Raw genomic sequence first — 15,836 nt, 5'->3', positions numbered from 1 at the left:
TGTTTCTAGGTCCTGTAAGCCTCCCAGAAGTCAAGCTCTGGAGGCTTCTCCTCACCCACTGCTCTTTCCCCATGATACAGCAGAAGAGGGTTTTTCTATTGTGACATCCATCTTGTTCCAAACASAGCGTTGGCTGATAACTGTCTCTGCAGCCAGATTTATGGACAAGTGAGGTCTCTGCTCAGGCCATGCAGAACAGCTTTTCCGTCCTGCTGTAGGTCCCAAGCCTCAGAAGCCAAATATGCCGCATGTCCGTAACCCATCTTGCTCTGTGAACTTTCTCCTGCTCCCGCTGACCCATGTGGATGAAAACCAAGTGCTTGTGATAGCTCTTTGAATTTGCAAAGCTTCTTTCATTCCCTCTACCTCCTTCTGCCCCCAAATTTTGACATTCCTATGGTACTGTGTAACTTTATTAACCACTAAGAAAGCAGTCTGATGCCCTGCAGGAGAACAGGCGGACTGGGATAGGGAGAGGAGAGAGGTTTGCTCAGCTAGCAAAAGCCCCAGGGTTGAAGATAGGAAAGGTTAAGAAAATATTTTGTCAAAGATGCAATAAGAAGTAGCAGGGTTTGAAAGGTTATTTTATTTTATTATTTTTAAAGGAGTATTTGAAGCAAGAGTCTTGTAAATATTTATACACAAGAAACTGTGTTAAAATAACACTTGGAGGCTGGTTTGAACTCCTCCAGGAAATTGAGGCGATGTGCAGGCCCCATATGAAATCCACGATGCTACCAAGGATCCTTATACTGTGCTGATTTCCAGGAACAGGAGGCGGYTGGGTTTTAACTGGTTTCCATATTAACTACCGCTTTCACCATAAAGCCTCCCCTGTCCCTCCCTAAYGAAGGAAAGAACAGTCCATTTCCCCCCTTAATTGTTTTTTCAGATTCACCCTGTTTCCGCTGCAGCTTGTCTGCACCTGGGGTATTAGTCCCATAAATTTAGCAGAAGGCCCCCTGGTCTTTATTCTTAGCCCCACACYAGGCTATTTAAAACACAAGCTGTACCACTGAAAACTTTTCATCGCTTTCATGCGAGCGTTTTCCAGTCGCTCGGTCAGGGCAAGGCATACCACGGCCAGCCATAAGGCAGAAAAAATGGAGCTCCTTTCATTCCCCAACACTGGGAAAAGCTCCACGAACCCACCCTTTGCTCCCGGATTGGAGGCAACTGCCTGTTTCTTCTCCCTCTGTGCACTTTCATCGTTCTTCTTCACCAASTCAGAGTTTTGGTAGTCAAGGGAGGTATCCTTCCTTTTCTCTCCTGGTTTCGCTCTGTTTTCACTTAGGTTTTGCTTGCCTCTCTTCTTCTGAAAACAGCTCCTGGCTTTCTTTTCATAGGTGCTCAAGTTTTTTCCTGAGTCACTGACTTCCTGAGGACTTTCTGCTCCTACTCCTGCTCCCACCCTGCCAGCAGGAATCTGGAGATAATTTACTGGAGGAATGGGAAACTAGAAAAAGCTTTGGGTCATTTCCACCCACTCAAACATCCACCACCCTGTGAAAAGTGGACCTCCGCATGCTGGAGGATGACCCCAGAAAGGACCCTAGAGCTCTCTGGYCTGGGGTAGGGCTTGATGAGGGGGAGTAGTATTTGTGAAGGAGAGCAGATGGGAGGAACCAGCCCACCAGTGGCATGCAGAGTGTGTGGCCRGTCGTGCTCTTCTGTCTCGAGCGAGCCGACCTCAGAGGTGAATGGCCCTGTGTGAGTGGGGTGCTGGCTGGTGAAGAGCTTTGGGAAGAGCAACGGGGACAAAAGAGGAAATRGGCTTGGGAACTGCTTAGAGAGAGGAATGCAATCCCCCTTATTAGAACAGACTGATTTCTTTGAGTTCTTGAAAGGAAAGGACAGCCTAAATATGTAGCCAATACAGCCCTGGTTCCTGTGTCACTCAGTTTTTCGGTAACATTAAAAAAAGAAGACSTGGGGAGGAAGGTAGAGTAAACTTTTCTTTTGGGAAAGGGAAGCAAAGCTCGTATGTGTGTGTCCTTGTCACTGAACAGGGCAAAAAGAGTGCCCCGTGATGGCTAGTTCTCCAGCCCCAAGCTTGCCTCTCTGTTATCACTTTTAAGGACTTGCATAAAATATATAATATCCATCTTGCTGTGTAATGTGAAAAGCACACCATGCCAGGCAGCTGATAAGAAAACACCTTTTCTTTTTATTGAGGAAACTTGACGTAAGCTTAAAAAGCTTTCAGGAAAAAGGAAAACATTTCAAAGAGTGCCTGGAACGGARTATCTGTAGTACTTGGAAAGGCGCAAAATAAGTTTGATTCATGTCCGTAAACATTTTCAGCTTCCTTTTAAACAAATGGAACAACTGTAAAATTGAAAGCAAAGATAAAATCTTTCTGCAAGTGTACAATGGCTCAAAGAGCAGTTTTGTCTTGAAAAAGTTTCGCTTGCTCTACCAGGAAGGCAACCCCACATGGGCTGCAAGAATAAGGCTTCCCCCCCCCCGCCCTTTTCTCCTGTGATTTAGCTTTAAAATACACCGAGGAGTCAAAAGCAGAAAGCTCTCAATAGWATTTCAGCTTATCCAAGCTGAGTCAGTGATGCTGCAGTGGGTCTTCAAAGTTCCAGCCAGAAACCCAGATGCTCATGTTTGATGCACTTCAGCTGGACTTTACTACTTCAAGGCAACCATTATGTTATTGGTTTTCTTCCAACTTATTTCCATGCTTTTCACAATAAACTGCAGACCCAGATGGGAGAGTGGTATCATCAGATTCTTTGGAGATACCCTCTTAAAGTTGTGATGGGAACTGTATTGAGAGAAGTGAACTAAAATGCCAGCTCCAGCATCCTGGGTGCCAGGATTAATGGGAGCTCTCCAAGGTCTGCGTAGAAAGCTGTATGACAATGTTGACCAAGACTTGGCCAAAATGACTTTATACCTCTTGTACATGAAGAGCTTGTATCTAATGGTACTAGACTGATGCCAGGGTGCTACTCTTAGCTTTAAAATTGTTCATTTGCAAAAGAAAATAAAACTTGAGGATATGTTTACAAACGTGATAAATACCTAGCATTGATTCCTGCCTACCCAACATTGATTTTGTTTTGATTTTTTGGTTTTTTTAGTAAGTCTCCAGTAGTATCTGATTTTGTCCTATCCTGACAACATTATCTCAGTAAGAAAACTTACACATCCAAGTAGCCTGGTCTGTGGATTAGAAGATCGGGATTTGAATCACGGCCCTGCTAGAGAGCTCATTTGTAGTCCCTTGGTCTTACCTTCCTCTTACTTTGTGCAGCTGAATGGACAAATTGTTGTCACTTCATTTTTAGTGAAGGTCTTTTGAGATGCACAGATGAGACAAGCAATTTTTACACAGCTTCACTACTCACGATGGTTGGAAAGATGATTAAAAACCACAGGCACGCAAAGCTTGAGTAAGACAGGAAAAGTCTTCAAGTAGGCAATGTTGGTAGGTGTAGCACTAAAGTTACTTCCAAAACACACATACAGGAGAGTAATTCTAGTTGTTTATCTCATGTGATATTGGCAGGTTCCTTATATTGTTACTGAAATGTATTTCCTCTTAGCATGTACATGGAGACTTTGAACGATGCTATCTTCCTTTTTTATTTTATTTTATTTTATTTTATTTGCATTCTGGCAAACCTCCTGCTAACTCAGCCCCTTTGTAAAGATAAGATTTGGCAGCACACTCTAATAGCTAATATGCTGCTGTGGTAGGCGTGGGGAGTCTGAGGCTCTCTTTTCCTGTCATTCCACACTGTTCAAGCAAGAATACCTTTGTGAAGGAGTTCAACCACAAGCTCCTGGTTTGGACAATAGGGTGGACGTGTACTACATGCTAGGCAGAAGGTCAAACAAGATGATCCCTGMCAGCCTGCAAATCTGTGGCACTCCCCGTTCAAATAAATTTCTGTTTGGTTGCCTTAGGTTTGTTTAACCTCCCTGCAGTCGTTTTGACTCTTTCTTCTGATTTCAGAGTGTTGGGTCATRCACATATGCTTGATCTAAACCACTYCTTATCTTTCACCTCAATCATTTATTGTCATGCCARTCCTGTAATGCCAAACTTCTCAAGGGAAAATGGTTAATGTAGAACAGCAATTCAAGAGGAACACCGGTCCAGTTGCTAGCAGATATCAACAGAGCTGGAGGTATCATTCACTGGAGCTATGGAGAGGGTGACTTAGCTGACTTGGTGGCAAGTCAAATTGGAAATTTTTTGCTTTCCTTTTCAAGAAAAGGAGGAAGATTAACACCTTTAAGTCACTCAGAACTTTCTGTGTAACCTGGAGTAAGCCACTCTCTTTTGTTAAGATTAGTCAATATTTTGGGTTTTTTTTTTTAGTAATATGTCATTTTGGAAAGAAAAAGGTCTCTTGCAAAAGTASTGTTCCCAAGGATGTGTTTCCATTTTTACCAGACAGAATGAGTTGGCAATTTCAGCTCAAAAGCTTGAATAGATTCTGTTTCCCAAGTGGAATTTTTGAGCAGATTTACCATTTGCTGAAAATAGCTTGCCTAATGCCTTATTTTTTTTACATATGCAATACATTTGGAAGCCAACTTCTCCAACAGCCTCTTAATTTCATCAGATCTTGAGCAGTGTACTGTATGTTCTGGCAGTAAAGCCTGATTATATTTCTGCACAGATAGCAGTAAGTTTTAATATAAATGTATAATTTATAGGGCAGACAGATAAGACATTTTGTGGTTCTGTTCAGTGGCTTTGATGTCAATGAGAATTCTTCYTCCGTGGGCATTTTGGATGAAAACCTTAAAACATTTTAAAAAAATGTATTTTTAAACGTTTACATCTGGGGACATGTAGTCAAATCTGGCTTAGATGCGCATTTTATTAACCAGATGGTAATGTCTTATTTACTTTTCCCATATAAAACCATCTGCGCTTGAACTGGGGAGATGCTGTCTCTTTGCTGCAGTTGGGAGTTTGGCTGCAGGGGGTGTAGYGTTGCTTTCGTTAGCATCCAATTTTCTTTCCTTGTTAGAGCTGAATATGTAACACCAGTTTTATTTAACCTTGTTTTAATTAAAGGGTTACAAAACTGCAGTTGGCTCTTTCTGCATCTGTTAGCTGGCGTTCTAGATTTTGCTGCCTTTAAACAAAACTCAAATCTCTTGCCCTGTTTTCCCTTGATAATGAACTTACTTACATTTTTTTCTTCTTCTTATTCTATGCATGCAGCCTGCTCCATCACTAAAGAATTCCTGTTCCTCCTTGATGTGAAATCCTGGCTCCRCTGAAGTCGATGAGAGTCTTGACATCAACTTCAACAAGGTCAGGATTTCTCCCTGGGTGTTTATTTTCTTTAAGTACTCAGAGCCTGTTACTCGGTCCAATCTTTCCTTGAGCCAAGTTCAACACCTTCATCTCCATCATCTCTGTTGCTGGTCTATGAACTCCCTCCAAACTGTAGTGTTGGGTGCCCTGAAAGGAACGTGCTGTTTCAGGTGTCATCTAACCAGTAACTTCATGGAACTATTATTTTTCTGCTATCGACGGCACTGGGGTTTTTTTTCTTGCTTTCCATGTTTTACTGCCATATCGTGTTGCATTTTCACGTCATTAATAAAGATGTAGGAAAAAATTAGACCTAACACTGACCTCCCTATGGAATCCACCAGCTCTGCCAACAATATACTCTGTTGGTTGCCTTTTTGCTTTTTCTCCCATCTAGCTTGTAGCCTTCATGGGCTGTTACCATCCACGCCAATTTGAGTTAATCTTGTGTGATGTGAAGAGACACCATATTGAAGGCTTCAGCACAGTAAAAATTAGAGCCATGTGGGAACCAGATGTTCCCTTTTTGAGAAATTTTGTAATTTCTAAAGTAATTTAAAACAAATTTTTCCCTTCAGTATCAAAATGGACGATCAGATTTCAAATTTGATTGCAAATAGGATTTTTAATGAGAAAAAAAATCAATCACTGATCAAAATTATTTGAATTATGTTTTAGTATATTAATCTGAATTACGTAAGTTCGTGCAAAACTGACTGTTTTGGCACAGTGCTCTCAAAAAGCAAAGTAGCTTTGCAGAATGTCATTTTTCAGTAGAAAACTCCGATGAGAACAGTATTGAGTAGCATTAATAGCCCAGAATATAACATTTCTACACCTAAACTGACAAGCACCTCTCATTTCTTGGAAAAAGACACTTTTGAACGTTTTGTTATATAGCATTTCTCATCTTAAGGATCTTGTTCTTTTCTAACATGCGATAAAACCCACTAGGATCTTCAGGAAAGAGGGGGTATATAAGTCAGATTAAGCTACAGCTGTCCAGTGAGAAAAGTTTATATGTGATCCATTATTTTGCTTTATAGCTAATTCACGGGTTTGAGGAATTGAGTTGCTGTGAGGTATTAGTGTGGATTTACTCTGAGCTCTGTCTCCGCTCTTCCTTTCCTTTAGCAGTTTTTTAAATTAAAAAATCGCCAGCTGTGATGTAATTTTTTCTGCTCTTTATGAGCATTTCCTGTTTACTTCTCCTAAACCCACTTTTGCTATTTTGGTTTTGATTCATCGGTTTGTCTTTATCAACAGTAATGCATTGTATGCCTCGTATTGGGGTGTAACAAATCCCACTGACGTAGTTACCTAGCTCGGATGAAACCGCTCTGACCTCTGGATGGGAGAAATTAAAAGCATCTTGGAGATCTGCAGAGGAGGGGGTTGTACAAACTGCTTTTAGAGGAAATGAAGTGTACACCTTTTCCTTCGTATTATTTTCTGGGTTCACCTCTGTGGTTCTCGAACAGTGACTGAAGCCTCGCTAAGGGCTTTTTTAGAGCTCTTCCCAAGTGGTCCTAAACTCTCCCACTAGCAAACATCTGACAGTCTTCAAGGGGATGTGTTTTAACCATTTTCCTTTAGCTTACGTGCACAGGACAAACCAACGTGTCATTTGGCTCTTGGYGTTTGGTGCGTCCTTGGCGGCAGTTCCAGTCCGCGGGAAAGCGAAGATTAATGAACGCTAGAAATGTTTGCTAGATTTATTTCTGACAAATCATGCTAACATTGTTAGCAAAAGTGACTGATTGCCTGAGCAAAACCCAAGAGCTGGAGTTAACGTTATTTATTGCTAAAATCAAAGCAACCTTGCAGCCTTGTTACCCTTCACAAGGCCAGGCACTGGCAGGGTAGTGTGGCACTCGCAAGCATAGCCTGGGGGCGATGCAGGAGAACTACCACCTTCATAAACATTTACRCTTCATTTTGCTGACTTTCCCCATACATTTTCTAAATGTCTCTTAACCACATTAATTATTATGTTAGTGGAAGAAAGTTACTGACTGCACAAATCACTTAATCAAAGCTATAGGCGCATTTACAACGAAATGTCCGCAGTTGGTTACTAATCTAGCTAACAATCCAAATGCTCTAACTGGATTTATCACATCATTCTTTTCTCTTTTTTTTGGCCACAAACAAGGTCAGAATAACCACTCTGGGTAATAAGATAGCTTCAATATATCAACCGGCTGTAAGGGAATTCCCTTATGGCAAGTCAGCTTCTTAGGCCCAAATTTCTGCAAGAATAAAAGCCCTTCATAGGCCGCGCAAGTAAAATCTAGTAGTAATGAAGGTAAGGTCCCATGCTTTCAAGGAGAAATGAGGACCTTGGATACCAACAGTGGGAAATCTCAGGTGGTACCTACCTTTTGTCTGTCTACAAGGGCATTTTTCATAATTTCTTTGTACCAACCCAAGACTGTGTTTGCTTCACAGAATTAAAAGAAATAGTTGGAATGGAGAAGTGATTGAGAGAGGACTCTGATCTTATAAAGCTGCCTGTGCGGAAGTGGAAGAAATTAGGAGTATATAGGTTTCGCTATGTTTGTGGTCCTTGGGAAAGAAGTCTGGGAGCAGCAGAGTCCCAGGTGAACCAGGGCATGTTTTTCCCTTGGAGCTAGTATGAGGAAGAACTGTGAAATTTTCGGCACGGAGCATGGTTTCTTAGGGATTTCCCATCTCATAATCTTTATTTGTATTTCAGGATAGTTCCAGATTTGCCGTGGCTTGCATAAAGAGCACTGTGCTGGGAATCTCAGTCAGGGTCAAAACGGACAGTTTGCTTTGGCAGGAGTGGTGTGAGCGTAGTTAGATCAGTGGCTGACCACCGCCTTCACTCTGACTATGGACTGTCCTGGCCATTTACCTTGGGTGATGGCCAGCAGATCCTGCTAGACTCATGTTACAAGGCCGTGTTTGAACTCAGCTCTGTCATTTCAGGAATCCATCTGTGAGTCAGCCACATCCACACACACACACTACAGACCCAGTATATTGGCAGCAGCTGAGATAAATATTATTTCTATATCATGAATGAGAATGAAATAATATCTCTGGAGGATTCAGAAGAAAGACAGAGGAGACTCAGTTTGTCACGGTCTGCCCTTGGGCTCCTTTTCTTTTGGGCTGTGTTGTTATACAACAAAACAGAAACCAGGAGGAGAAAACCCAGTCTGCCAATGGAATGAATTTCAATCCTCACTTGAAACCTGGGCAGYTCCTTCCAGGAAAACAGAGCACATTATTTGTTATGGCAGTCTTCACCAAAACGTTTCAGGGGCCATGTGACCCCAAGGAGGAAATTCAGTGTCTTTGAAGATGAAAGGTCTGCAGACTTTATTTGCTTGCCTCCAACACTTCCCATGCATGCTTTGCTTTGCTTGCTGCAGTGATATTATTTGGAAGGGAGGTAGAGGCTCACAGGCCAGTTACCATCTGTGATTCGGTGCTGAGCTGTTTATTACTGAACAGCAAAATGTTCATTAGTGGTCATGGTGGCTTGGTGAGTGTTTGGGTGAGCACTTGGTAGGAGAGGAGCCCAATGCTGGGTTTGATGTGGCTGAGTGAGACGYGAGCCTGTAGAGACTTCAGGAAGATTGTTGGTGGCCCTAGTGACCACAGAGTTGCTCCTAGGTATGATTTCTCAGGCTGGTATGGTGAAGAGACAGGGAGAACAAGAAGATGGATTGGGGCCACCTCGAGGGACCTCAGGAGACCTGGACACAAATCAGAGTTGAGGCCCAGGCTTTGCAGACAGCACGCCTGAAGAACACAGCAAAGTTGCAGTAGCAGAGCCGTAACTCAGTTTAACCAGCATGGAGAACCYGTATGTTAGCATTGGAAGTCCCCTTCCCTATATCCCTCACAAGGGGAGGCTGTGCTTGGTCTTGTCCCTAGCCTGAGCCTGCCCAGCTGTGCCAGCCAACCAAGTGAGTGTCTTGCATGTTTGCTTGTTTAAAACCTGAGCAGTTTCAAAGGCTGGAAGCAAAGCCACTTTAATCATCTTGTCAGCTGGTTTCTCACCTGGCCACATATTTTTTCACTGGAAAATCTGTCTACTTGGTTCATGTTTCAGCCTGACTGACTTTGATGTTTCAGCATCTGTCCAGAGGGTCCTGACTTGCCTCTGGCTTTAATTTGTTGTTCAAACGTAGGAGGTGGAAGGGAGGACATCCTCATAGCTCACACCAGCCTGGAGAAATCTTCCTTTTGTTTCTGTGCCTGCCACAGACTCTCTCCTGTGACCCTGGGCAGGTCACTTCATAACTCTTCAAGCGCTACAAGCCTGCAGGTAGCCCCAAGTCAATTCAGTGGCCCTACGGAGCACCTGAAGGCTGTCGGGACCAGCAAACTTTCAAAAACGCTTCAGTGTTATCCCCTTTGGAGCACGTGGGACACCCAGGCCAAAGGAACGGAGYGCCTGTTTTGCTTACCTAAGAGGTAAGTAGCTACTCGTGCACTGAGGCTCATTCTTAAATCATGCCTAGCTGCTAGGCTCCCCAGTTCCACACTGGGATAATACTTTCCTTCTCTCACCCTTTATTTCCTTCCGTTCTTGGGGTGGCTCCCTCCCCTCCACAATCCTCACTTCTGAAGAGTTTGCAGCCTCTTACTCAGTGTTTACACAGAGCCTAACACCGGGGATCCTGAACCTGGAGGGGATGCTAGGAAAATACATATAATTTAATTGGTGAAACGCCTTTCATAAATTAAAAGTTCAGAGTCTGAGCTAGTGTTTTTGAACTCTAAGCACATCTGGCTTCTCTGGTAAAGGCTTCCCTCGTTCCAGTAGGAAAACTGTAATTATGTCAAAATCTCATTTAACGGGGAAAGAAGAGAACCTGTGGCAGGAGTGTGAAGTGAGGTTTGATCATATTTCTTGCCCCATAACTGGCGCCACATGACATAATTTTCAAGCCGCCTGAGCTGCGAACCGCACTGCGCCGTGGGAGAATGGCAGCGGCCGGCTCCTCCGATGCTGGTGCTCTCCACGCCAGACTGGCTCTGAGATCCTTGGGTGGTGGCCGCGCGTCATCTGCCACTTGCGATGGCAGGGACCTGGCACAGCCTGCTGGCAAGCCCTTTTCCACCCCAGTTTGTGGAAACCTGAAAAATTGCGCGTGACATCTCACACCAACTTCGTAAATAAGGTCTCCTTAAAAAGAGACAGAGCTCTGCCATGCAAAGCACAGTAAAACCAGTGAGAGAGAACTTTTTAGGTGTTTTGTGGTTCTTTGCCCACCAGGTGCCTTCTTCTCGCGTTTCCAATGTCTCCTCTGCTTTAGGGTACCTCTGCTTTCTCCCCACCTATGCCTATGCTAAAAAAAGAGAGAGAGAAAACCCGCTCAGGATGCTCCCAAGGCTGCTTGGCTGCATTTTAAATGAAGCAAGAGCGAGTCAAATCTGTGTGTGCGTGACTCTGTGGTCATACTTAGGGCTGTGCTAGCAGAGCTGGGAAGCTCAGTGCTGAAGGCGCCTGCCGTAAAACGTAGCGGGTTGCATCTTCTCTTTCTGAAATCTCTAAGGCACAGGAGGGGCTTTCTGATACCGTTTCCCAGGGGTTATGACTTCGTGCTTTGGCACGTCTCTGCATATTTGGGGAGGAAACATTTCTTTGGAGGCTTTTCCTTCCAGCGCGATTACATTTGCTTGATGAGCTGGCAAAGCTCAGCAAACCACGTGCTTGTGCTGGCAGGCAGACGACGTGCGGGGCCGGGCTGCCGCGAAACTCGGGGCTGGGAGCGGACGGCTCGTTTGGTGGCCGATTCCTCGTGCTTCCCGTCTGCTCGCGGAGGGGAGCCGGTGGTGCGGATGGGCTGCACGGGGAGGAAGGCACGTCGGAGGTGGCACTGCACCAGGTCCCTCCTCCTCCAAAAACAACCCCCTTCAACCCAATGATGGCTGCGTGAGCCGAGGTTAGCTAGCCCTGTACAAGCCTGGCCATGAAAAAAGTCATGGAAAAATAAAAGCGCTTCCTTAAGTGGTGAAGGCAACCTGTCCAGCTTGGGAATTGCTTCCAGACAGAGCAATTTCTACCACGTCCATCAGTCAACGCTGCAACCAGAAACGATTTCCTAAATGCTGCTTGAGGTTGAGGCAGAAAGCGGCAGCTCAAAATCTAGCACCGCTCCCTCCGTGCTCGGCCCTGTTACCTGCCTCGCAAAGGGTTTTGTGTGTCAGATGTCCCTGTTCCCGGGAAGTCCGCGGTGGTCTTGCATGGAGCTTCACGCTGCGGCCATGCCTGCGTTTGGACGGGGCTGCGCGTGCAGGGACCTGCTCAGTAAATAACAATAAATCACTTGGCGTGRTCTCCAAGCGAACCGTGGCGGGTGGCGAGGTCTGTCCCGTCCTCGGCAGAGCCGCGGAGCGAGAGGCGCCGGCCCCATGCCCGCCAAGCCCCCACCCCGCTGCCGACTTTCCTCTGCGATCTGCATGGCAATTCCAGGTTTGTCCTTTAGTTTTAAGGGAAGCTTTGCTGAGACTCCGGGGGAGGRAGAAGGAGGCAGAAATTGGGAAAGCAGATGGGACCAGGAGTCCGGTTTGCTGGCTCTTCTGTCCGCTAATCTATCCCAGAGGGAGGCGTGAGGGATTTCATTTATGACTATTCCTGCCCTACACAATCTCCTAGAAGGAAAGTGCCACTTGCAGTTTGTGTATCTTGCACTGACATGTATATTTAGCACTCGTTAACCACTTACCTTGGGCTAACAATTCAACTTCCCCCCCCCCCACATTTCCTCATTTCCATGAGTTTTAGGAGCCAATGAGAATTATTTCTGAGGGATTCGTCTCAGCTTCGTGTGGAGGTTTGCTGTGGCCTTTTGGTTTATTTTGGTTTTCCGCGTTTTTCAAGATTACTCACAGCAAAACCATCTCGACGCTTTAAACCTGTAAAATGTTCTTATTCGTTTCAGATAAAAGCAAATTTAGAATGACAAAGATTCATGCTTGTTACTGGGGGGAATGCGGAGGGGATCATTGCATCTAGTTGCTTTTGCCTAGCTGACAGCAGTTAGCATTTTAGTTGCCGTTCAAATTCTTTACCCCTCTAATTTATAGGTGCTTTCATCGGTTCGCTCTAGATTCAATGACCCAATCGTCCCTTTTCCATCTATTTAACCTCTGTCGACACACAAACTCCCAGGAATGGCAGGACCTCAAGTGAACACTCCTTGTGCAATTCCTTACATATATTTTTTCTTAATTCAATTTTTGCAATGCGTTTTTTTGTAATTCGTTGCTTAAGCGCATGCTTAAATCTTCCTTCAGTGCAATCTGAGCAACAGCGTCAAATAAATGCTGACAGATTTAGGGCTGTTTGCAGAAGAGGCACCTGAGGCTCAAGGGGTTACGAGCCCTGGAGTGGAAGCTGGCGCGGGTGCTTTGGGGGATTCCCACACGTGCATGTTAAATAGATAGTGCTAATACTGTTCCGACATGATTTCCTGCCTCCGCAGAAACTAAAATCTAAGCAGAAAGTCACACCGATGCAGACCAAACCGCTGGGTTTTTCCCCTGCGAGCGGAAGCTGAACTCGAAGAGGATCGAGGCCGAAGAGCTCGGTTCGCGCCACGCCGGCACAAATCATGCAGCACCATCGCTTGACACCCGTCTCCACCCCCGGTTTGAAATCGCCCGTGCGGAGGCTCTCGGAGGCACCTCGGTTTGGCGCGGTGCCCGTCCGGGGCTGCTCTCTCCGCCGCGGAGCTGGTGACTGCCGAGGTTCCCAGGCCAGTCATGCAGGCACCTGCCTGGGCTCCTTAGAAACCCATCGGGAAAGGTTTGATTTCAACAGATCTGCAAATTTCCACAAGAAGTGTTGTTTTTCTCTCTTTCTTTTTCTCTCCCGCTCCGCTCAGCTGTGGAATGAGGGATGTTGCACACGTATGAGAAATCCCCCACGGACTGCAGGAAAACAATAAGCTGCCCAAGCTGGGAAGGAAGCGGATGGAAACCCAACCCAGAAAAGTGAGAAATGAAGCGTTTGGCTTTGGCTTGACTCCGCTCCCAGGGATGGTGATAGCTGGACTGTCACCGAACAGGGCAGATTTAGACCACTCCTGAGAGTGCCCGAGAAACCCAGAGCAATGYGAAGCTTTTCCAAGCTTCACTATTTTTTAATAAAAATCCATTTTTTTCCTGGCAAATTCCACCCATATATCACGTAATGCTCGTTTTAACCGGCTTTGCCAATGCCTCAAACTTCCTGATCCGATTCAAAAGTTGCATCCGCCTTTTCTGGGAGCTCAGCGGTCCACAGGTGCATCTGAAAGTCTCGGGCTAAAGATCTTTTCAAAGTCCCTGGATGCAGTAGGACTTCCTAAAATAAAAGCAAGATTCATCCGTGCAGCAGAAAATGAAACGCTCTTGTCCCAGGCAGAGACATGAACTCTCACGGGAACTAACGGGAAAGGTGAGCACCTGCCGCACTGTCTGCTCCAAGCGCAAGGCACGTTTTCCAGCCTGCTTTCTTCAGTGTAAACACAGAAGTACAGCTATATGCAGAAAAAAAAATATTAAAAAAAATCCCAAACCTTGCTGGATGTACCATTTCCACCCTTAKCGAAAGATCAGGCAGAGAAGGACGCAGCAACACGTATTTAGTCACATTTAGTTATTTAGTTGAATTTTTACATTTTTGCTTAAAATTATAGATGCTCAGGAATAAGAAAAAATGAATTAAGATTGTGAAGATTTCATTCATTACTGTGGTGTAATATAACCGAGTTTTGCATAGCAATGCAATGATGGGATATCCCCTTCCTCCCCCTTTTTTTCTGATACTGAAGTGTAATTCATATTGATACCAGGTTGAAGACGTAAAAATCAGATCTGAGTATCAGGCACCTGAGTATGACCCAATTAAAAACTAGTTTTGCATTTTTTATGCTCAAAWCCAACCACTACCTAAGGTTACCTGAGAAATTCCAACGCATTTAAACTCATATTACATTGACACGGGGCAGGAAAATATTCCTGCTGATCTGGGGGCTGATACAGCCCCCTATTAAATGTAATAACTGAAATCTTTGTAACCTTTAAGGTGTTTTTTAGAGCTGGGGATTTCAGGCTCAACTCATCCATCCTTTGGGTATAAATTACAAATTAATTATAAATTGTGCGCATTCAGAAGCTAAACTTCCCTTGACTGGTGCACTACCTGCTGCCTAGCTATTCCAGGTGATGGGTACGTCCAAGCAAGCAGTGGCAGTTAAATCTTGGTGGCCTTGGTGGACCTGTCGGTGAAGCCCAGGCCCGGGGACGCAAGCAAGCTCTGCTGCAAATGCGCCACGGCTGAATCCGGCATTTGTCACACACAAGGTTAGGGCTGCATCTGCTCATTGGAAAGAGATTTAAGGAGCAGACGTAGGATGCACGGAGATGGCAGGAATATCAAATCTGTTTGCTTAGGGAAGGGTCATTTTCCGTAACACCTGCTTGTTACCGTCTTCTGCTCAGCATGGAGTCCTTTTACGGCCACGCATTTGGGGAGCTTGGCTGGGCTGCCAAAAAAAACAGAGGGAATCACTTTTTTATGAGCCATCCCTTCCTCCCTTTTATGTTGTTAGGAATTTCCCCGTGTGTACCTTTCACAAATTCCTTTTAATTATGTTCCATCCAAGCGCAAGTAATCCATCCCAGTTTGGCTTCTCTAAAACTAGCAAATGGAGCTCTTGGTCTCCTCCTCTTTCTTTCTTTCTCTCTCTCTCTCTCTTTTTTTTTTTTTTTTAAGAGTTTTCAATACATCAGCCCAATGGCCTGCAGAAGGAAAATGATCTCAGGCGAGAAACAATTATCACTGCTGCCCGTTCTGGCTGGACGAAATCCACTTAGCTGTGGATTTTCGATCAGGATGCAGCACCACATCTGCTGAAGGCACATATGGAAACTTGGGCGTAGCGTTAGTGTAGGTGGCCAACACCCATCCTAGGTCAAATACTGTCCTCACAGGTCGGGGAACAGAGCCATCGGCCTATGGGCCTGATGAAAGGGTTGATACAGCAGTGAGTTAAAAGTGCAGCATCGGCTTTCCACCGCTGTGCTGCTGCTGCATCCGAGATTGCGGCAAGCCCATAGTCAAGGGACACGAGAGCTGCTTGAATGCCTTCCAAGGGAATGATTTTCTTTTTTTTTTCTTTTTTTTTTCCCCCTGTGGTAAACGCCCCTTTATCAAAACGAAAACTTCCCAGGAGAAAAATCAGCTTACAAAGATTTTTGGTWGGGCTTTTTTGTGTGTGTTTGTTTCCAAATGACCTTTTAATGATGTTGCACAGCCATATCAGATTTTATAAAAGTCAAAATGAGAACAAGATGTATCCATTTCGCTATTAAAAAGAGGGCTGGAGAAGAAGACAAGAGCTCCTACGGTCCATTCCCCTGCCTCTAAGAGGGATCACATATTTTTTGCTTCTGCTTTCATTTGCTTCACCAAAGCATAATCTCCCTTTTCACACTGCCTTGGTACTGYACATTAAGGGTAGCAGAAATCTGTTCTCCCTGGATTTTAACTGCAGCCTTTAACATGCGG

At 44.9% G+C, this 15,836-nt stretch overlaps 1 long non-coding RNA gene across 1 annotated transcript in view; it reads left to right on the top strand.

The window, feature by feature from the left end:
• The window catches only part of LOC146594467 (uncharacterized), a 30,151-nt gene extending 16,292 nt beyond the window's left edge, over nt 1–13,859 (top strand). Inside the window, exons 2-3 of the long non-coding RNA XR_014896174.1 lie at nt 9,463–9,748; nt 12,766–13,859. This is a non-coding gene — a long non-coding RNA (uncharacterized LOC146594467). The remainder of the gene's footprint in view (nt 1–9,462; nt 9,749–12,765) is intronic.
• Nucleotides 13,860–15,836: the final 1,977 nt, after the last annotated feature.

Source organism: Rhea americana, unplaced genomic scaffold (genome assembly GCF_003343005.1).
Source record: "Rhea americana isolate MKP2758 unplaced genomic scaffold, rheAme1 scaffold_259, whole genome shotgun sequence".
In the NCBI taxonomy this organism is placed as follows: Eukaryota; Metazoa; Chordata; class Aves; order Rheiformes; family Rheidae; genus Rhea; species Rhea americana.
Note: the sequence above shows the minus strand (reverse complement) of the source record. Positions and strands in the feature narration are given on the sequence as shown.